Raw genomic sequence first — 23628 nt, 5'->3', positions numbered from 1 at the left:
TATATTCGATGTCAACTAATCTATGTTCTTCAGAAACGCTTTTATTGCCATTGTCAGTCTACATTTTATATCCTCTCCACTTCGGTCATCGTGAATTATTTTTCTGCCCAAATTACAAAACTCCTTTACTACCTTAAGTATGTAGTTTTGAAACTAATTACCTTAGCATTACAGCTTTAATTCCAAAAAATTGGCCTGGTCTTGGTTAGCTTTTGCTGATGTTACTCTTATATCCCCCTTTTAAGACAACAGCCGTTCCGTTCACCTGCTGTTCTCTGAAAGAAATACGAAGTTTTTATTTTTTCTACCTGGCGTTTAACCTCTACTCCAAATTTTTCTTTGGTTTGCCTTATTGCTTTCTCAATTTAGAGACTGAAAAAGAAAAACACGCTTAGATCTACATTTATCTACATGTTATCAAAAACCTGGTAGTAAGAATAGGACAATATTTGACAGAACTGGTGCCTTCACGCTAAGGGGAAAAAAACCATGCCGCAGCCAACTCTACCTCCAAATTGTATGAGTTTTCCTACGGTAACCTCCAGATAATAACAGCGTTGATAATCATGTTGACGGTTTTGATGATTGCCCCACAGGGTGAATACGAATAATAACATTGAGTGAGCATATCTCAATACCACCGATCCCAAATTCATCTGTTTAGAGTGAGTTCTTTTCACAAAACCCACCGCTTAAAATGGCTAAGGAACAACCGACACTGGCTGAGGGACAACTGTCAATTTCTACTGAAGACCCAGACCAATGACAGTAAAAGGAAATGTAGAGGTTGGGACGTATTAACTGCAGCAAAGCCGGTGCACGGACGCTCTGCAAGCGTTCGACATTTCATGCAATAAGGTGTTCAACGAAGGATGGTGTGGAGCCGATTAGTGCGACATTCAGTGCGGTAAGGCAACACGTCATCAAGACATCATCTGAGCGCTTACCATCGTGGAAAATCAGCTGGACGACTCTAAGACGGTTAAAGTGTCGATACAAGAGCCACAGTAATCGTTGTGTCCAAAAGTGTTACGTCGCTAGTAAAAAACATGCCACTGTAAGTGGAAATGTTATGCGAAAGCATGCTGGTAGTCGTATCCAGACCACCACACCGATATGCAGCCCTAGCGACGAAAAGGAACAGGCATGTCACACGGAGGCAGATTAGCTGCAGACATTGTAACCTCTACTCGTACAGGTGGCTCTGCCACGACCATTTTGCATCAATGAAATCAGGCCCGTTTGCATGCTCTGAAGCCCACTAAATCCCTCCCGCTTCTACCACTCGATTGTCGAGAAAGAGTGCGATGGTGTAGGGAGCATGTTGTTTTGGATCGGCAACAGTGGTCCAGAGGGATGTTCCCCTGTAAGATGGCATGAACTATGCCACTTACATGAAGTCATTAATGATCACCTAACTCACATTGAGCGAGCAGTAGGGCTAAACAAAATGACTGACAAGGCACAATGCATCTTGTAGAGGGTATAGTATGGACGTAGTGGAATAATTAATGTCGGGTGATGGTTTTAAAGTAAGTCACACGACATGAAAACTTTGTGGAAACGAGTCGATTTACTGGATGCTAGTTTACCCCAGGGAAGCGTTTAGAGTTGAGCGCGGCCGGCCGGAGGAGCAGCTAAGGGAAGTGACAATAGGCAGCTTAGGGCGGCTCAAACTCTGAGAAAGCGGTAACGGTGTGCAGCCTCCAGCCGCCTTAAGATGAGTGACAGTGAGTGGGTGGTTGACCCCGACTCCATGCTGCTGTTCTGGGAAACAGACGGAGAACTTTATGCCTGTTGATAAATGTCCATTGTCTCGTTTTCAGTAAACAAGCGAGAAAGCCGCACAAGGCTACGGTGGAGCGGTCAACAGAGGTCAAAATATGCGTGTTCATGACTATGGCAACTTCACGGTGAATACACGGTCTGCAGAGCCTGAAGTAAATCAGATGAAGAGTGACAGCATGAAATACGCCGGCCACCAATGGGAACGTAGGACCAAGGAATTTGAAGTACTCTCCTGGGAATCAGCATTCTGGAAAACTTTGTGCAGACGCTAACCTTGATGGGTGGCCTGGGAGGAGCTAAATAGCAGAAGTTGAGAGGAAGGGAAATTTTGTGGGATTTAGTTCACTTCCCAGAGCAGGCATTGGTCAGTGCTGGGAAGCAACGCATAATGAACGTGACTGGCACTGCAATTGGCGTAAGTGATATTGCTGGAGGGGAAACTGAGGCGAAGAGCGGACTGTGAGAAGTCTCCATAGGGGTCTTCCTTTCCCAGCTTGCCTAGAGTGCGGACGTGGCGTTCTTGACTCAGCTTGCCTAAGAAAGAGTGAGCATCTCTGCAGTTCAGTACTTAGCAAATGGAACCATTGAGCTTGGAGATCGGAAGCTTTGGTTCAGCTATGTACTGAGCAAGATAGCTAGGAGTGAATACACGAGTGCAGCCTTGCAGCACCACGAGGTCGGCCGACGTCCACACAACGACGACGCTCCGCCACGCTGTATTCAGTGATATTCCGCCCGCTCCGGCCGCTGAGTAATTTGTTGGATCACGTCGGCAAAGTTTCCACGAGGGTTTCATGGGCCGTGTACTGTAGAATTCTTCTCTTACTTCGCATTACGCCTGGGTCAGTCGATAGGAATTACTTTTGAGTTATCGAGCTTTACTCCCGCAAACGCAATTTATTACCACTGCCTGGTAGGAGAATCATGTAATGTGATGATTGAAGGTCGTGAGTTAAAATAAATTTGTGATAATCGACTGCATCTGTTTTCAGTCAAGTAGTGGAAATCCCAAGTCAAGTTCTTAATTAATTTTATGTTCAACATTTGCATCTGGTGTTCAATAGCTGCATATAACATCAATGTGAACCCCTTTTTAATTAAAAGTGATCAATTCTGAATCAATTAATGTCAACACTGCCACCCACCGCAGTTCAATCAGGAGTCACAGGGCCTTATTACTTTCTTTGCGTTATCCGATATTGCGGCAGTTTTGCACTCTCTGTTGATCTGTTGGTCAATTAGCTGGGGTGAACACACGCCAAAACCAGGTAAGTGACGGGTGGGGTGTTACACTCCAACGAATCCCGCTTCACTGTGACAAGTGCTTCTGGCCATCATTTAGTGTAGAGAGACAGGGGAACACTTTAAACGCCACAGGATGTTTACGAACTTCATCGGTATGACGTAGGCGTTATGGTGGGGGCAGGCTGTCACGTCCCAGCACAGTTTTGTAGTCCGATAGGAACGTTGACGACAATCTGAGGGTTGCTGGGGTGTCCACCTTTGTTGTCGGAGATGAGGGGAAGAGATCTCTCCGAGGTAGAACTGTGGTTATTGGTTGCAGTGGTAATCCGTTACGATTAATGGCAGGATGGGTATGCCGAAGAGGTCAGTATTTATTTAATTCATTTATTATCTCTCTGATAACTTATAAAAGGGGTGCCAGTTCCTAACCCCCTCTTTAATAAATATCAGCCTCAATTTCTGCTTATTGTCAGCCATAATGGCTATGTTTCTGAACCGTGACTGTGTGGAATAGTTATTTGTTTCAGATTTCAGGTACCAGTCACTTTTTATTTCATGCTTAATCTAACATAATTCAACGCGTTTCGGACATGTTTTGTTGATCTTCAGGCGTTTATACATACATACATACGTACGTACATAGAGAAATGTTACTTAAAAGTAATAAGTCTTAAACTAGATTAATCTAGAACACTTTGTCCATTGTTTGTTACTGTAGCTGCTGGTGTGGCATTTGGGTGGAAGGAGGGGGGCAGTGTATGGCTACAAATCGAAATCAGTGATGTCTTCTGCTGGTTTTCTTCTTTGTGGTTAACTATGTATACCACAGAAGTTTCATAATCTTGCTGCTTCACTCGCATCACTGGTGTAATGGCGGAGCTGTTGATTGACATTACACTACTGCACATTATAATTATGTCACTGACTGACAACGTAATTCACTGCACAAATTGCTTCGATGTTATACACACAACACAAGATTCTGCTTATCAACAGGCCACTCGCCTAAGCTTACAAGAGACTATTACTATTCCGTAAATGTTCTTGTTCATTACGAAACTACAAATGCTATCTATTCATTGAGACAAAGCCAGATCGTCTATGTTCAGAGCTATTCCCCAGAACAGATAATGATTACTTATCTTGCAGTTGATGCGCGTGTCACCAGATCTGATCACCGACTTCTCGTTGAGAATATCACTTCTGTATACTTCTGCTGCTGCTGCTGCCAGTCGTAGCTACACGGTGGCGCCTCAAAGCGGCCACTACTGCTCTCTCTCTGAATCCTCTCTCAGAATCTCTTGCTTATATACCGTTCTAAGTCGCGGCTCACCTTCTATAATATCCGTTCGGCATGTTTCCATTAGCTGGCTCCTTCTACACGAAAACACTTTAATGTTCGATTTCTCTTGTAGGTTTCCACTCGATGTTACCACTTGCGTATACTGGAAAACTTCCTTTAGTGTCAGGGCTTCTGATCCTTGGCGCAGTCTCCTTTCATTTGTTTATTATTAAAAACAGTCTTGATCACAATTTATTTATTACGGTGACCGGTTTCGACCACTACTGTGGTCATCTTCAGACCAATGAGTAAGAACGTCCTTCTGCTGGAAAATCACTACTCACTAGGGATTTTCCAGCAGGAGGAGAAGGTTCTTACTCATTGGTCTGAAGATGACCAAAGTAGTGGTCGAAACCGATCACCGTAATAAATAAATTGTGATCAAGACTGCTTTTAATAGTAAATATTTGTAACACATTGATCACTGTCACTCCCAGAATGTATTCAAAATTCATGTGATCTGACAAGTATTGTTTATTAAAAAATTTTTCTCTTGGGACTTGACAAGGTATTATGAACAACGGACGAACACAGTTGTGTATATTCGTACACATTTTTGCAAGTTTATTATGAACTGCAAAAAAATGGTTCAAATGGCTCTGAGCACTATGCGACTTAACTTCTGAGGTCATCAGTCGCCTAGAACTTAGAGCTAATTAAACCTAACTAACCTAAGGACATCACACACATCCATGCCCGAGGCAGGATTTGAACCTCTGACTGTAGCAGCAGCGAGGTTCCGGACTGTGTAAGAGGTCTGAGCAGATGTAATTTCGATGTATTGCTCATGCGCTGCCTGCGATATGCAAGGTATAAGAGAATCTCTGAACAGAGAGCAGTGTTGACTGCAGTAGGAACTGTGTAGCTGTAGCAGTAAGTTGTTGCCAGTGTTTGTGTCTGCTCCGGTCTGGTCTGGTGTATCGTGTTGGCTGGGCCGGTCGTGGTGCAGCGATGCCGGAGCCTGAGTATTATTGTGCAAGGTAAAAAGCAGCCTCGCGCATATCTAATAATGTCATCTCAAGTCCCATGTAAATGTTTTAAAAATCTCGTAATTATAATCTTTCTCATAAAAAGTAACTTTTAACAACCATTCATTTCAATTGAAAGAATTTACTAATTTCTCCCATCCATGATCATCCCGATTGTTGCAAAAGAAAAATCAGTAGCTTCCTTTCATAAATGACAAATCTATCGGCCAGCATTGCACAGGGCTGTGCCAGAAAACATTATTTTAAGAGCAGATATATATGCGTTACCCGGCGACTTCATTGAGGTAAGAATTTTTCTCTTTTTTTATTCAGAATGATCTTTCAGGGCCATGACGCAGCACTGCTGACGTCCAAAATTTACCAGGTCAAATTCACAGTCAATTATTGTAAAGTTATAAGTGACCGACAATTTAATTGAGAGGTTAGTTACACTGTATTATTACCAGGATACTGGATTTATTTTTTTTGTTGGGACGTTACATTGAATGTGAACGACATAATTATAATTTTTTACTGTTGAGAGATTTAGGAATTTTTCTGTTTTGAGATTACATTACATGAGAAATGAATTTTGTGCGGAGGTTAAATGGGAACGAATTTTGTTGGGAGGTTACGGTAAATTATTTTGTAGGGAGGTTACAAATTCGAAAGAATTTTGTAGGGAGGTTAAATGTGAAGGAATTTTTGTGGGGAGGTTACAACTGAAGCGCCGAGAAGCGCTCGGCCACAACGGCCGTCAGTTGTTCCGAAGTTCAGCCGGCCGGGGTGGCAGAGCGGTTCTTGGCGCTTCAGTCTGGAAACGCACGACCGTTACGGTCGCAGGTTCGAATCCTGCCTCGGGCATGGATGTGTGTGTCGTCCTTAGGTTAGTTAGGTTTAAGTAGTTCTAAGTTCTAGGGGACTGATGACCTCAGATGTTGAGTCCCATAGTGCTCAGAGCCATTTGAACCATTTTTGTTGCGAAGTTCTTCACCCATATTTTAATCGCGTTACGCGATGGAATTTGTCCCCTTGCCACTCACATGAAAATGTCTGCCGAACTGAAGTCGGGTGACAACAACAGACTCACTGGTCTCAAAATAACGCCTCAGCGACGAGCGCGCGATGCTGACTGGACCACTGCTCCGAGGCTATTGAAACTACCTATAGAAACCTCGAGGACGCAGCGCTCCGCACCGCCCCCGTCTCCGCGAATGCCGTACTGTGCACGGACGAAAACAATCTAGTATATCTGACGCTTCCTGTGGTTTTATTTATTTTTCAATGGCAAGCATGCCACTTTATAAAGGACAAAGACTTCACATTATTTCCTTCCTTCACAGATGTAAGTTCTCCTAAACCATTAGCTGGAGGAGAAAGTACCGGTTTAGTATGTAGGAAGACGAAACTTTATAGCAGAAGAGCCAATGCAGACAAAAGTGATTCTCGTGAGCGTCAGGACGAGTTGCAAACAATGAACAGCGGTCGGACTGCTCGCAATAAGCAGAAAATCGAGATTCGACGTTCAATTTGACGCAAATTTTCTACTATTACGGGACTGTCATTGCAAATTAAGTGTTCAGAAGAGTCTAAAATTCTGGCACACCAATATTCCGCGCAAACGCCCTGGAAAACTATATGCTGTTTGAGAATTGAGTTATTTCTTGCTCTTATAAAATACCCGAAAACACGTAGGATTTTAAGGATAATACTTGGACTGATACCGCTTACAGCAGAACCTTCATTAGGAAAACTCTAAGATGAACACGGTGAACGGAAGAAATTGGCAGCCTTATATTGTCAGCGCTGCCCACGTACTGGAGTTCAATTCCGGCCTGCTAATATGACGTGTACATCTATACCGATACGCGCTCAAATAGTGAATGGAGTTGCAGGTGTCTTGTACGTACTCCCAAGTCAGCTGACGGCGTCGGTGAGGAAGGAGAAGGGAGTGAGGGTAACGTTCTCCGTTTTACGATCTACGTTTTACGATCGCTGACGTCACAATCATAAACCTCGCGCTTACTATTCCAGCGGCAGCGACCACAGCAATTGAGGTAGGCCTTCACTGGTTCCTCTCCCTCTCTAACTCGCCCTTCACACCTCATACATACCACACAGGAAGTGGTATGTGAAAGTTGTGACATTATCACGAAAAAGGTTTTCGGCGATCCATGAAAATATTTGCCTTATTATAATTCCGATGTTAGACTATAATATTTTCATTTGTAGTCAGGTAATTAATTTCGCGCAGTAATGACCATCTTCCGGTCTGACTAGAAACGTGTTGCATTAAATACATCACAGCATTACATGTGACGATGCACTCAAAATCATTAGCCATTTCGCCAATGGAATAGGACATTAAAGACGTCGAGGGGCATTTGCTGGTGTTCAAGAGTACTGATAATATTGAAAGGAAGAGTGGCACCTGAGTCGCTGTTGCGAAAAATAAACTGAAATGTCTTGTCTCTGCGTCTATCCTTGATGGTCCTTGGGTTTTTATGGGATGTGTATTTAACTTTGGCGCTAGTAATTTAGTACTGGTAATAGTTGGTTAACAGTGGTAGCTGCAAGAACAGATAGTAGAAGAGTTTCGATTCTCGTAAACATACGTGAAAGTGTCCAAAATCTAACTACAATTGACAGCTAGAGGTCCAGAAAGATCATACAGTTTTAATTATTAAAAACAATGAGACAGGAAACAGTAAAAATCACTAGAACACGCACGAGATACTAAAAAAATGTAACTGATGAAAGGAACATATTCAAAAACGAAGCATGCGGAAAAGAATGCAGATGTCTCAAAGATGAGATTGACAATTAGAGCGATGTGGCAAGGTCGGAATGGATAAATGAGAAATGCACGGCTGTAGAGACTGCATTATACATAAATACAGCTTGTAGGAAAATTAAAGAGACCTTTCGAAATATCGGAAACACCTGTATGAATATTAAGAATTTAAATGGTTTGGGCAGTAGCTTATTACTATGCAAAAAAGAGAAGGCTGAAATGTGCAAGTTATGTCAAGAGGATCTTTCGCTAAGTGAAACAAACGCGAAGACAGTAAAGCATTATTGAAAGAAGTAAATGGAGACAGGAGGATACATATGATGTGAAAACAATTTGAGTGACCTCTGAAAGACGGAAGTCGAATCAAATACGCTGGAGTAGATGATATTCCCTCAGAAGTACTGAGATCCATCAGAGGGTCAGATCATGGCTATTGGTAATGATATGCAGTTGGTATGTAGCATTGTATTTTGCTGTATCATTCCTTTATTCCGAGATATTCCCTACTAGTACTAAAAACATACTTCCTTATTTGATCTTCACAGAATATTAGCATAACATTGAATAATATATTATTGTATATTTAAAATATGCCACTCTTTTCAGATAGGGTCCCAATGTCAAAAGAAAGATCGCTCTTCTAAGTCACCTTGAAAATCACGCTCAAGGTCAAGGTCATTAGTAGCCATGTGTGACCCTCTTTGCTACCTACAACTTTTATCTAAATTATTTTGCTGTGGCTCATCTCTGTCCTGAGTTATTCCCCATCATGGATTAAAATGATCTACCCTGTATAACTAAGAGAGTGATGAGTTTCTACAGGCCTACCGGGGTCCTTTGTAGATAAATTAACGCCATTAGTACTTCCGTAAACCTTCCGGGCAAGGGCACTCGCCAGAATTCTCTTTCGCTCACATGTATATGAGAAGAGTGGTGGTGAGGGAAGGACGAGGAGGAGGAGGAGGAGGAGGAGGAGGAGGAGGAGGAGGAGGGGGAGGGGGGAGGGGAGGGGGGGAGAGGAGGGAGGAATTGTGCAAGAACTAGAGAGGCTGCAACTCAGCTACAAAAGCGAGGTTTACTGCAGTGACGTCAGAGACCGTAAAGCGTAGATCGTAAAACAGGGGCGTTAACCATTTGCCCGGATCGCAGTGCACCGAAACCAGCTGACACGACAGCATGTAAATCCACCCTCGCTGCTTCCATTCACAAGCAGAGGTCGCGGCGAGATGAAAGACCCCTCCAGAAGAGGCAGCCACCTTTGAACAGCAGTAAACGGTTATTACAGCCTGTGAATGCCTCACAGCTGGTCCCATTCAACGTCTTCATCCTCAGAAGCTAGGCGACGAGAATGCAGCTCGTCGTCATCGACCGCTAGGGACCTCGATGACAAGTCATTCACCTACATTTACATCCCGACGATTACACTGCCATTCCCAATTAAGTGCCTGGCAGAGGGTTCGTCGCACCACCTTCAAACTATTTCTCTACCACTCCACACTCGAAGAGCACCCGGGAAATACAAACACTTAAATGTTTCCCTGAAAGCTCTGCTGTTTTTATTCTATTTTGATGGTCATTTTTGCCTATGTAGGTTGGCACCACCAAAATATTTTCACGCTCCGAGGAGAAACTTTGTCACTGAAATTTCATAAGGATGCAACAGCGAGAAACACCGTTGTTTCAATGATTCAATTCGCGTATCAAATTCGTGGCAATCTCTTCTCTATTTCGCAATAACACAAAACGAGCTGCCCTTCTTTGGACTTTTTCCATGTCCTCCTTCAATGTGGATGCCACACCGCACAGCAGTACTCCAGAAGAGAGCGGACAAGAGTAGTGTAAGCGGTCTCTACAGTAGGCCTGTTTTATGGGTGTTCTGCCAATAAATCCCAGTCTTTCGTTCGCTTTTCCCACAACATTATCTATGTGATCATTCCAGTTTTAGTTATTCGTATCTATAATCCCTAAGTATTTAGTTGAATACACAGCCTTTATCAATGGTTCAAATGGCTCTGAGCACTATGCGACTTAACTTCTGAGTTCATCAGTCGCCTAGAACTTAGAATTAATTAAACCTAACTAACCTAAGCACATCAAACACATCCATGCCCGAGGGAGGATTCGAACCAGCGACCGTATCGGTCGCTCGGTTCCAGACTGCAGCGCCTAGAACCGCACGGCCACTCCGGCCGGCCACAGCCTTTAGATTTGTGTCATTTGTCGATTAGCCGAAATTAGCGGGTTCCTTTTAGTGCTCATGTGGATGAATTCCCACTTTCCATTATTTAGAGTCAATGGGCACTTCTCACACCACACAGGTGCGTTGCGTGGATCATTTTGCAGATGATCTGATGACTTTACAAGACGGTAAGCGACAGCATCACCTGGAAACACTCTAAGAGGGCTGCTCAGATTGTCGTGTAAACCATTTAAGTGCAGCAGCAGTAGCACAGGGACTGTAACACTTGGAGAACGGCAGATATTGCTTCTGTTTTATTCGATGTCCTTCTGCCAGTTACGACAGGAAATCACGAATTCAGTTGCACAACTGTGACGACAGTCGATCGCCACGAAATTTGTTTAGTAGTCGTTTGTGAGCAACGGCACCAAAAGCCTTCCGGAAACCTAAAAATATAAAATTAGTTTTATATTCCCTGTCGATAGCACTTATTACTTCGCGATAAAGTGGGATTTTGCCTTTCGAGGTTCTTCACATGAGAATTACCGAACAAAATTTCTCTGCGTTCTGACGCCTATGTTATGCTATTTATTTATATGTAATGGAAGCCGTACAATGAGTGGAGCAGTTTGTGACGTACGTGCATTACTATACGATAATACTGGGAGAAGATATGTGTGTGTGTGTGTGTGTGTGTGTGTGTGTGTGTGTGTGTGTGTGTTGGTGGAAGGCGGGGGGGGGCTGACTGATTATAAGGACTCATAGGGGGAGAAGATGCGAGCGAGATTAATATACAAAAAAAAGCTAAATTTTCGAACGCTTAGCATAATTTCAACCAAACTTAGGGTCTGGAACAAAGAACTTCATTAAGACGCGCTTAGCAGCTTGGTGATGTAGTTAGCCATGAGAAGAAGATGACACATAAAAAGACAAGAAATTATTAATAATAATGGCGGATACATAGTTTTAGTGCTCACTAGGATGAATAGGGTACCATGCAGCGCGTGGTATCTCATGTAGGAGTAAGGCAAACTGTTGTAGAGCCGAAGTCGGTCAGTGAATTTTTGTATTTGCCTTGTTGGTGGAATCCTGGTCCTATTCGTTCAAAAGTATAACAACAAATGATATTTGTTTGCGTGTTTCGTAGCTCTGTTCGTTTGTGATAAAATCTACTGTTTCATTATAGTCACCGAGTGAAATGGCGCAGTGTTTAACGCACTGAACTGACATTCGACAGACGCTGCGTTCAAATCTCGTCCGCCCACCCACAGTCAGATTTTCCGGCGTTTTCCAAAGTCGCTAAAGGCAAACGGCAGGGCGGTTCCTCCGAAAAGGACACGGACGGTTCTCTGTCCAGTCAGAGCTTGTTCCGCGTGCGTAACTGAAGGGCTGTACTTTCACATTAAACTGGTAACTCTCATCTTCGCTATTGTGAAACACATCTCATCTATTGAACAACGCATCTATTGAACCTCAGTGCGCCTTGAACTCTCAGAGTAGTACTTGCAACCTACATCTTCAACTATTTGTTGGATATATTCCAACTCCGTCTTCCTCTACAGTTTTTACCCTCTACAGCTCCCTCTGGTACCATGGAAGTAACTCCCTGATGTCTTGACAGATGTTCTATCATCCTCTTCCTTCTCCTTGTCAGTGTCTTCCACAGATTCCTCTCCGATTCGTTACATAACTACCTTATTCCTCATCTTAGCAGTACACCTAATTTTCAACATCCATCTGTAGCACCACATCTCAAATGCTTCGATTCTTTTCTGTTCCAGTTTTCCCACAGTCCATGTGTCACTACTATACAATGCTGTGCTCCAAACATACGTTCTCAGAAATTTCTTCCTCAAACTAAGGCCTATGTTTGATACCAGTAGACTTCTCTTAGACAGGAGTGCCCGTTTTGCCAGTGATTGTCCGCTTTGAAATATTACAATCAGAAAATGTCGTCGTCTAACATGGAGCAAGAGAAAAATATACGCAGCGTAAATAGCTTTTGACAGGACTTATCGTAGTCGTATAATAATCATTCATAAGTTTCGCAAAACAATACTCGCGACAACTTCACTGTAACACAGAGATTCATCATGGTACCTATACACTATTTTTCCTACTTTTCTCTTTACTTAATAGTAATTTCAGTTTCACACAGTTACGAAGTATCCTAAGAGGGCATGATATCTTCTGTAGATTGTGTCGAAGACGTGCCCCTGTTCCATTGACATTTCTTTCAAACGGCGACAGTGAATGGCGTCACTCAAAGGGAAACGATGTTACGACACAGTCTCACATACAGAAGATCCGGGTCTCAAATGCTCATCCAGTCAACCATGTTTAAACATTCTATCATTTTCTTATTAGGTCACGCCAATGGCAATATGGTTCCTTCGGAAAGGTTCAGTGCCAATTTCCTTCTCTCTCATTAGGGATCCAAGCTTGTGCTACGAGTCTAATATTCGTCAACGCGACGCTAACTCATCTTTCTTTTGACACTAAAAACAAGCCTTGACATAAAAATCTGCTGTAACTCAAGTGTTTTATGTGGGGATAGGAAGGCAGTTACGTGTAAATACACACATAACTGTGAAGCAGCTTAAGCCAAACGAACCTGATATAAGGATAAGTTAATAAAATAAATAAACAAATAAATAAAGATGTGTCCAAGACACATTTTACATCTTCGGAATAGGAATTTGTGTAGCGCTTGGGCAAATTCTGACTGAGGTGCTACTATATGAAACTTATCCGAAGCTAACCCTCCAAATAGTGTCTGCTACAGGAATCCTCTTATATCTGATGAATCTTTCGACGTAGCGCCACGGTCTGGAATGCGATCTCCCTGAGATATCCCTCCCAACTGTCACTTATGACATCTTTGCTCACAGAGTGAATAGAATGGCAGTGTTCGTGTACGCATTTTATGCCTCAGCTGACTGCTGTTGAGGCCAAAGTGGATGGAGCCAGCCAATGTTTTATGACACCCGTTTTACGACCCGCGCCGTCAGACCCATAAAACCTGTCCCAGACGTATCGGCCACCAGCTGACTATAATTCTACTACTAGCATCCGCGACCGCTGCTGTCATTGATTCTATTCACTTACCGTGCTATAAATTCAGTCTTAAACATGAAGAGTGTTTGTCATCGACCTCTCCGCTAGATTTGTCAGGGAAAGTTGGTGGGCGATACTGATTGTTCTGGATGTATCGTGTGTAGTGATACAGAATTCAGGTTGAACCACTGTCGATTTTCCCGCCTCCACGTTGTATTGGCGGTCACTTACAGACGCTTGTAATTTAGCTCGAACTTTACTGCGAGATGCTTTTAATAGTTCCCACAGCGGAACTCTGTCTCGAAATCTGGCAGAAAACCTGAAGAGTTTCTGGTCATAAGCAAAGTACACGCGACGCAATTGATGTCTTCGTTGCACGATAAAAACTGTGATGGCACTGTTGACAGCGTCACTAAAGCAGAGTTACCAAATACAGTAGTCAGAAATACCTTCTACATCTACATACATACTCCGCAATCCACCATACGGTGCGTGGCGGAGGGTACCTCGTTCCACAACTAGCATCTTCTCTCCCTGTTCCACTCCCAAACATAACGAGGGAAAAATGACTGCCTATATGCCTCTGTACGAGCCCTAATCTCTCTTATATTTGTGGTCTTTCCGCGAAATACAAGTTGGCGGCAGTAAAATTGTACTGCAGCCAGCCTCAAATGCTGGTTCTCTAAATTTCCTCAGTAGCGATTCACGAAAAGAACGCCTCCTTTCCTCTAGAGACTCCAACCCGAGTTCCTGAAGCATTTCCGTAACACTCGCGTGGTGATCAAACCTACCAGTAACAAATCTAACAGCCCGTCTCTGAATTGCTTCTATGTCCTCCCTCAATCCGACCTGATAGGGATCCCAAACGCTCGAGCAGTACTCAAGAATATGTCGTATTAGTGTTTTATAAGCGGTCTCCTTTACAGATGCACCACATCTTCCCAAAATTCTATCCGCCTTCCCCACAACTGCCATTACATGCTTGTCCCACTTCATATCGCTCTGCAATTTTACGCCCAAATATTTAATCGACGTGACTGTGCCAAGCGCTACACTACTAATGGAGTATTCGAAAATTACGGGATTCTTTTTCCTCTTCATCTGCATTAATTTACATTTATCTATATTTAGAGTAAGCTGGCATTCTTTACACCAATCGCAAATCCTGTCCAAGCCATCTTGTATCCTCCTATAGTCACTCAACGACGACACCTTCCCGTACACCACAGCATCATCAGCAAACAGCTGCACATTGCTATCCACCCTATCCAAATGATCATTTATGTAGATAGGAAACAACAGCGGACCTACCACACTTCCCTGGGGCACTCCAGATGATACCCTCACCTCCGATGAACACTCACCATCGAGGACAACGTACTGGGTTCTATTACTTAAGAAGCCTTCGAGCCACTCACATATTTGGGAACCAATCCCATATGCTCGTACCTTCGTTAGGAGTCTGCAGTGGGGCACTGAGTCAAACGCTTTCCGGAAGTCAAGGAATATGGCATCCGTCTGATACCCTTCATCTATGGTTCGCAAGATATCGTGACAAAAGACGGAATAAATACTCCAGAATTCGAATAAATAACATATGCAACATGAGTAACATAAAAGAAGATATCCTCGGCGTGGTGAAGCAGCTCAATCACTTAATAACAGTCCAGATTGTAAACCAATCTGGTTCCTTTCAGAGTATGCCGATACAATAGCAACAAAATTACCGCTCGCTCATCGAAAGTTGCGTATCTAAAGACTGAAAAATTGCACAAGTTACACCAATACCCAAGAAAGGAAATAGGAATAATCCGCTTATGTACGGATCCGTATCATTAACGCTGATTTCTAGTAGAATTTTGAAACACACACTGTCATAGAACATTATGAATTACCTCGAAGAAAACGATTTATTGACAAATAAACACCATCGAAAATATCGTTCTTGTGAGACACAGCTCTTTATTCGTACGAAGTAATGAGTGCTATCGACAGGGGAAGTCAAATTGATTCCATCTTGATAGATTTCCAGAAGGCTATTGACACCGTTCCTCACAAACGTCTTCTATTCAAATAGCGTGCCTTTGGAGAGTCGTTTCAGTTGTACGACTGGATTCGTGTGTTCCTATTTGAAACGTCACAGTTCGTAATAATTGTCGGAAGTCATCCAGTGAAACAATATCTGTTGTTTGTCATCGAAGTGTTACAGGCGCTCTTCTGTTCTTGTTCTACGTAAACGATTTAGGTAACAACTGAGCAGCGCTCTTAGATTGCAGATGATGCTGTTATTTACCGTTTTGTACAGTCATCGCATGATCAAAATCAATTGCAAAATTAGTTACACAAGATATCTTCTTTCTTCTTCTTCTTCTTCTTCTTCTTCTTCTTTATCGCCGCCTTGTCCCACTTAGGGTCAGCGTTTCTCTTCTGGATCCTTCTCCTCCATAGTACTCTATCCATTGCCTCTTCCTTCTTCCATCCTTTCTCCCTTAGGTCCCCGTATATCTTACCCTTCCACCTCATCTTCGGTCTTCTTCTCCTTCTCGCTCCTTCAATCTTTATATCTTCAACTCTGTTTCCGATGTACTCTTCCCCTTTTCTCTGTAAGTGTCCGTACTACCTTAGTCTGCTCTCTTGTATCTTTCTTCCCCATAGATCCCACTTTCACAGCTCCTCTAACAAATTCGTTTCTAATCCTGTCCTTCCTTGTTACCCCACACATCCACCTCAGCATCCTCATTTCGGCCACTTCCATCTTCCTTTCCTGGGCTACTGTGACTGGGCATGTCTCTGCCCCGTGTATCATAGCAGGCCTTACCACCGAGTTGTACACTTTCCCTTTCAACCCAGTGCTCACCTTCTTGTCACACAACACTCCACTCACTTTCATCTAGTTGATCCAATCGCAATTTATTCGGCGTTGTATCTGGCTTTCCAGTCCTCCGATCCTCTGTATGTACGACCCCAGGTATTTAAATCTGTAGACCGATTTCAGCTCATCATCCTGGATCTTGCAAGACCTCATCTGCACATTCTTCAGTTCTAAATATTCTGACTTTGTCCTGCTAATTTTCATCCCTCTTTCTTCTAGTGCCTTTCTCCAATCCTCCAGCTTTTCCTCAAGTCTGTCGATGCTCTGCTCACAATGAGTCACATCATCCGCAAACATCATATTCCACGGCGCTTCCTTCTTCACATCTTTCACCAGCACATCCAAAATCAGGTCAAAGATGTAGGGACTAAGCGCAGACCCTTGATGTAACCCTACTTTTACTGGAAACTCCTTTGTCATGCCCACACTACTTCTCACCTGTGTCATTGCTCCTCTGTACATTTCCTTCACTACCCTAACATACTTCTCTGGCACGCAGTGCTCTCTCATGCTACTCCATATTTCGTCCCTTGGGACTCTGCCATATGGTTTTTTAAAATCAATGAAAGCCATATGTAGATCGGCTTGTAGCTCCCCGTGTCTCTCCACTATCCGCCTTAAAGCATATATTGCATCAGTCGTTCCTCTTCCAGGCATGAACCCAAACTGGTCTTCACACACCACAGTCTCCTTGCGTAATCTTTCTTCTATACCTCTTTCCCAAATTTCCATTGTGTGTGCCATCAGTTTAATACCTCTATAGTTACTGCAGTCCTGCACATCACCTTTCCCCTTAAATATTGGGATCATTAGATTAGTTCTCCACTCGTCTGGCATCTCCTCCTGTCGCCAAATCTTCTTCATTAAATCCCAAAGGAGCTCAATTCCCTTTTTACAAAGACACTCCCATACCTCAACGGGGATCTGGTCTGGGCCAACTGCCTTCCCATTTTTCATCTTTTCAACTGCCCATTCGACTTCATCTCTACTTATATCCATCGTTAATCCTTCGTTTGCCCCTCCTTCCTCAGTTTTCACTCTTACATTTTCTTCATTCAGCAATTTCTCAAAATAATTCAACCACCTTTGGATTATTTTTCCACGGTCATGCAGAATTATTCCTCTGTCATCTTCCATTTGTTTTATTGCTGTTAGATCCTTACAAGCCTTATCTCTTGATTTGACTATCCGTACCAGTTGTCTCATATCCTGATTTTTCTGTAGTTGTTCGTATGCCTCCCTTACTGATTCAGCTTTAGCCACGGCTCGTTTTGCCTCCTTCTTTGCACTTTTGTCTGCTTGCCCATCCTCAGCACTTCCAGACATGTCCCACTTCCTCTTAGTGTCTTTTTTTCCCTTCACAACCTTCCGCACCTCTTCATTCTACCACCATGCTTCCGCATCTTTTGGCACCCCTCTCCCAGATGTTAGCCCAAACACTTCCTCCCCGGTCTTCCTTATAACAGCACTATTTATTTTCCACCACTCCTGCACACTCTTTACACAAGATATCTCTATAGTGTTAAATGTGGCAACTGACCCTAACAATGAAATGCGCGAAGTCATCCTCGTGATTACTAAAAGAAGTTACCTAAATTTCGTTTACACGATGAATCACACAAATCTAAAGGCTGTAGATTCAATTAACTACACAGGGGTTACAATGGCGAATAACGTAAACTGGAAATGTCACATAGATAATGTTGTGGGTTAAACAAGCCAAAGACTGCGATTTACTGGCAGAACGCTTAGAAAGTACAGCAGATCTACTAAAGAGACTGTCTACACCACGCCTGTCGGTCCAGTTCTGGAATACTGCTATACGATGTGGGATCCGCTTCAGATGAGACTGAAGAAGGACGTCGATACATTTGAAAGAAGGGCAGCTCGTTTTGTGTCATTGCGAAATAAAGGGAGATTGCCACGGACGGACATGATACCCGAAGAGGGGTGGCAATCATCAAAACAAAGGTGTTTCTCGGTGCACCAGCATCTTCTCGTAAAATTTTGGTCAGCAGTTTTCTCCCCCAACTGAGATAGTATCCTGCTGGCGCCCATCTATGTACGGAGGAATGATGATCATGACGAAATGTGAGAAATCAGGACACTCAAAGAAGGAATTTAAGTGCTCATATTTTCTGCGCGACATTTGATAGTGGAACAGTAGAGAAATAGCTTGAAAGTGGTTTGATGAAGCTTCTGCCAGGCATTAATTTGAACTGCAGACTCATCATGTAGACGTAGATGTAGGTATTGTAAGGTGTGGAAACTACAAAGTGTTTTGTTTCGTGTTTTCTTTGTTGCAGGAGTGACGCAGAGTTCGGGCTGTGAGATGACGACAGTTCTTCGGGCGACACGGGGATTAAATCTCCACCAAGTCGATCGGCGTCTAGTGGAAGAACGAGTCGCTGACCTCTATTGGGACAACGGGTACGTCGATAGCATTCCAAGAAGGAGGGTACCCCTACAAGTTCCAAGTTTGAGGCAGCTAAGATACGTGATACCACCCGTCCTAAAGGACACTCTGCCTCCTACATTTCGTTTGAAATATCAGGTACTAAACTACCAGCTCACAATCTTCTATCAGCCCAGAAGGTCGGATCGAACTTCCACTGGCGTTTCCATTTTATTCCATTAATGTGGTCTTCATCGGTCAAAATTACTCCAAAACCGACGGCCCTAAAACAACAGAGGGCACCGGTTTTCTAACTTCTACGGAAATCTGCTATCTAGCGCTATGTTTAAGCTACCGACGGAAGCCACCATCTTCTCTACCGAAGTCCTTGCTATTAAGGAAGCCTTTCAATATGCGGCAAATCACTTCAACGACATCCTTATCACGGATTCGAGGAGTGTACTGGAAAATCTGGAAAAGCAGAAATGGGGCCTCAACACTAACCGTCATGTTATCGAAGTAATTCGACAGGGAGGTGATCCGGTTTTTCAGCAGGACAATCCACGTCCACCTACGGTTGCCGCGACGCACGGTGACCTTCGGGGTGCAGAACAACTGACCTGGCCAGCAAGATCACGCGATCTGTCGCCAATTGAACACGTGTGGGCCGTAATGAAGTGGAGATTAGCTTATCGCCGGCCGGAGTGGCCGAGCGGTTTTAGGCACTTCAGTCTGGAAGCGCGCAACCGCTACGGTCGCAGGATTCGAATCCTGCCTCGGGCATGGACGTGTGTGATGTCCTTAGGTTAGTTAGGTTTAAGTAGTTCTAAGTTCTAGGGGACTGATGACCTCTGATGTTAAGTCCCATACTGCTCAGAACAATTTGAACTTACTTATCCGCCAGGGTTTGCAAGAACCATTGCTGGATTGCTACAGAGGGCGCAAAATGCTTGGGACAATTATCACAGGGTCATTCGACATCTTTATGATCGTTTGAAAACGAAAATACACCCCTGCGTTGACGCTGGAGGGGATACAATATGTGTTGATGCGACGTTTTGCGGCAGCGTTTACTGTGACATGTGTGTTTCATTTGTTCTCAATTTCTTGTCGCATACTCCTGCAATGATGAACGATCTGTGATCTAGCTTAACATTAAAACGACCTTGTCCATGAAGATGCTGAAGTGTCTGCGGTCAACGTAATAAATTTACATTACTTAAATTTCTGGACTGTGATGTAATATTGTTTGGTGTTAATGAACGAAGTTGATGTGATATGAAGATAAAAAGCAATAATTCAGTTATACATATTTCCTTATCCAAACATGAAGAAGTTATGAATATTTGTATCGTGAGCAGCGCAAAAAGTGACCAAAAAGTACGATATCGTTGGTTTTGGAATCGGACGACGAAATGTACTTTGAACAAATTTGTAAGTGTTTTTAAAATACGGTATAATCTACTATTGTAAGGCGAAAGAGAACTATTCAGATTCGTTTTAGCTGAAAATAACCACGTAATACGTTAAAGTAAAAATACATAAGCTTATCTTGGAACGACAGTGTAAAATCTAGAGTACTTAGGTGAACATTATACTAAATACTATCTCTGGTTCTCTAAGCAGCGCAACAATCACCGTAGAAACTACGACGCCTTTAATCCACAATCTTTTAACTCTCAAACTGATTTCTGACTTCTTTGTATCATAAACGGTGGGTTGTGGGCTCCAAAAGAACACCGCTTTGTTTCAGCCAAGAAAAGTGATTTGTTTTACTTTCTTCACAAATATTTATAAATACGAAATAATACGAAACATCGGTTTAACACCAAAAACTGAGAATAAATCACAAAAGGAAAACAAGTGTGTGCAACCCTCCGTAATAATGAAGTGAAATGCAACATAAAAATTCAGTCTAATTTATTGTACTGGTAAGAACACCTAAATACATTGGACCTCGGGATTTTTCACTGTCATTCCAAGATAAACTTCAGTAGGCTACTTTGCATTTCAACGTACTTCGTTGACATTTTGAGCTAAATGAACTTAAATAATTTTCCTTCACCTTGCAGTACTAAATTACATTGTTCTTTAAGGACGTGAAACATTAGCAGGATATAATGAACTTAAATAATTTGCACGTCAACGTAGCTCCTCGTTATTTTCAGCTAAATGAATTTATACAGTTTACCTTGAACCTTGCAATAGTAGCTAGATTACACTGTTATTTAAGGAATTGAAAAATTAGCGGTATATAATGAACTTCACGTACGAACTGATACAAAACTTACGCTAATATTTACTATTAAGCCAGGTTCTTCTCTTCACTCTCTTTACGCATAACTGGAAGACTAGTTTGTCAAATGTGCCGGCCGGTGTGGCCGAGCGGTTCTAGGCGCTACAGTCTGGAACCGCGGGACCGCTCGGTCGCAGGTTCGAATCCTGCCTCGGGCATGGATGTGTGTGATGTCCTTAGGTTAGTTAGGTTTAAGTAGTTCTAAGTTCTAGAGGACTGAGACCTCAGAAGTTAAGTCCCATAGTGCTCAGAGCCATTTGAACCATTTTTTGTCAAATGTCTTCTAATGTATGTCTGGTAAACAAAGACTCCCATGCAGTCGATGAAGTGCACAAGTGTTCCAATTTGCTTGCAGGGGCTTTGAGTGTGGGAATTTTCATGTTCAATTTGTTGTCTAGTTCTCTCACACTCCTCTGAGGTTCAATAGAGGACCACTTATACCTATTTCTGCCACAGAAACTAGATGCCTCCTCGCTGCGTTCATCTCTCACTCCGTTATCTGATTCACTACAGAGACACCTATGTTCTGAAGCGGTTTGATGTTCACTATTGTAAGAATCGTGATTTTCATCTTCGAGATGATTTGCATCGCTACCTTCATCTTCTTGAAACGTTTTCCTCACAAAGTCCGAAAAGAATTTGTATCAAGCACTTAAAATACATGTACGAGAGCTCGAAACCATAGCAACGCTGAAAATAAATGAAAACACTAAGCCGAAAAATAAAATGATATTTCGTTGAAAAGTAAATTATGGCCACGTTGAAAACAGAAACACTGACGGTGAGGTATAATCGATAATGCCACCACCCAAATTTCACAGCTGTGCAGCGAGAAAGTGTACGATCCGACAATAATTCTAGTTTGTCTGCAGGTCTGTTATCAACTGCCGACAAGGAATGTGGGAGCGACAGCAATAGAATGACCAACAGAGGGAATGACAGGGGCGTACAGTTTCACTCATATCGAAGGGATTCCATAACTCCATTTGAGGGTTAACAACAAGTTACCACCCTTCCTCGCCTCTATTCTGTCTCAGGAAAGACGAACCTGGGAACTAACAAATATAAAGAAGTGGCAGTGTACATGTAGCAGTACGCGGTGAAACCAAACATCCAATAAATGATAAATAGTAAATAAACAGCCTATTAACATTACGTGTAGAAATCACTACAGGTGGCAAATGTAAATTTGTACCAGACGAGAACTCGAACAGCGATTTCCTTCTTTTCACGAGTGGAAAGAAGAATTTCAGGCGTACCGACTTCCCGTCTCTGAAGCCCATCGCATACAAGCTCGTGGCCATTTTTGCTACCAACGTACATTTTTCACACGTTGAAATATCAGTGAAGAACTGGGTTGCCAAATGTTCGTTTTATTACCGAACTATTCGGTATTTCATTCCCGTGTTAGGTGTTCGGTACTGAAGTATGAGTGGTTCGCTATTTTTAGAATCCCATTCATTTCAGTCGTAGCGTGAAAAGAGCCGAAGATTATCTTAAAAGTGGTCTGCCTACGAAAACTCTCATTTTAAAATTTTCGGTTAGGTCGATGTAGGGAGTCCTACGTATGAAAAATATATACAGCCAGCGAAGGTGATGAATATTGAAGAAGACATCGATAAAGATTGTTTATCCGAAGAGATCTGTATGTTAATTAAAACTTTGGATCAATTTCAAAGTCAGACTCGTTACCGTGACAAACGGAGAAAGAACGCGCAATATAAAAAAATATCAGAATGACAGTAGCGGTTCCATACAGCAAAGCCTACGTGGAAAGTGTTCGCTCACTTAAATCACTTATGGTCTGACGCTAGAAACGAATAGAATGAAACTATATGGTTGCAGAGACATTTTCAAGTCTCAAACATCTATGATGTATATATGCAGACTTAAGTGATGAATGAAAAATTGGACCAAGGACAGGATTCGAACCCGCATCTCCTGCTCACCAGGCAGATGCGATAACCACTACGCCACCCTGGCACAGTGGCTTTTCAGAACTGCATGGGCTACAATAGCACACCTCCCTCCTAAATTTAAATTCCCATTCACGCATCAACCCTTTTGGTGTTCCCTCTAAATTTGAACAGCATTGCAGACGCTCTCCAACAGTACTGGAATAGCACCTCAGTGCGCCGAGTTGTGTATGGGAATTTGGGTTAAGGAGGGAGGCATGCTAGGGTAGTCAGTGCTGTTGTGCAGCGCCAGTGAGGCAGGGCGGTGTAGTGGGTAGCTCACCTGCCCAGTGACTATGAGATGCAGGTTCGAATCCTGACTTGGTATAAATTTTCATTCGTTATTTTCAGTCCTTATATATATATATATATATATATATATATATATATATATATATATATATATATCTCTCAAATAAGAGCGTCGATATCGTAAAAAGCAGCTATATGCTTCGTTGTAATCTGAAGTTAGCAACATGCAAAGACTTTTACCCAAAAATTAAGCGTAACAAAAGCTGGTTGATCCGGTAATTTTGCCAGTTTAATCTGGCAACCCTAGTGGCGAATTGGGCTTGTTGCCACGCAATCTATGGAGTGGCACAAAGGGTACGCAGTCAGATGCTGGCCCCAGAAGGCCTGGAGGGTCGGGCAGAGCTTCATCCCGTGACACACGAGTCGTCGACTCTGGCGGTGCATCCTGAGCTGGCGCGCTCGGCGCACGTGCTCGTAATGGGGCC

The 23628-nt window shown here is 42.9% G+C and overlaps 1 non-coding gene across 1 annotated transcript; it reads right to left on the bottom strand.

Moving 5' to 3' along the window:
• Nucleotides 1–22847: 22847 nt before the first annotated feature.
• Trnat-ggu lies at nucleotides 22848–22919 on the bottom strand. Its single transcript has one exon. It is a non-coding gene; the product is annotated as a tRNA-Thr (tRNA).
• Nucleotides 22920–23628: the final 709 nt, after the last annotated feature.

Source organism: Schistocerca americana, chromosome 10 (assembly GCF_021461395.2).
Source record: "Schistocerca americana isolate TAMUIC-IGC-003095 chromosome 10, iqSchAmer2.1, whole genome shotgun sequence".
Taxonomy (NCBI): domain Eukaryota; kingdom Metazoa; phylum Arthropoda; class Insecta; order Orthoptera; family Acrididae; genus Schistocerca; species Schistocerca americana.
This window is presented reverse-complemented; position numbering and strand designations above follow the sequence as displayed.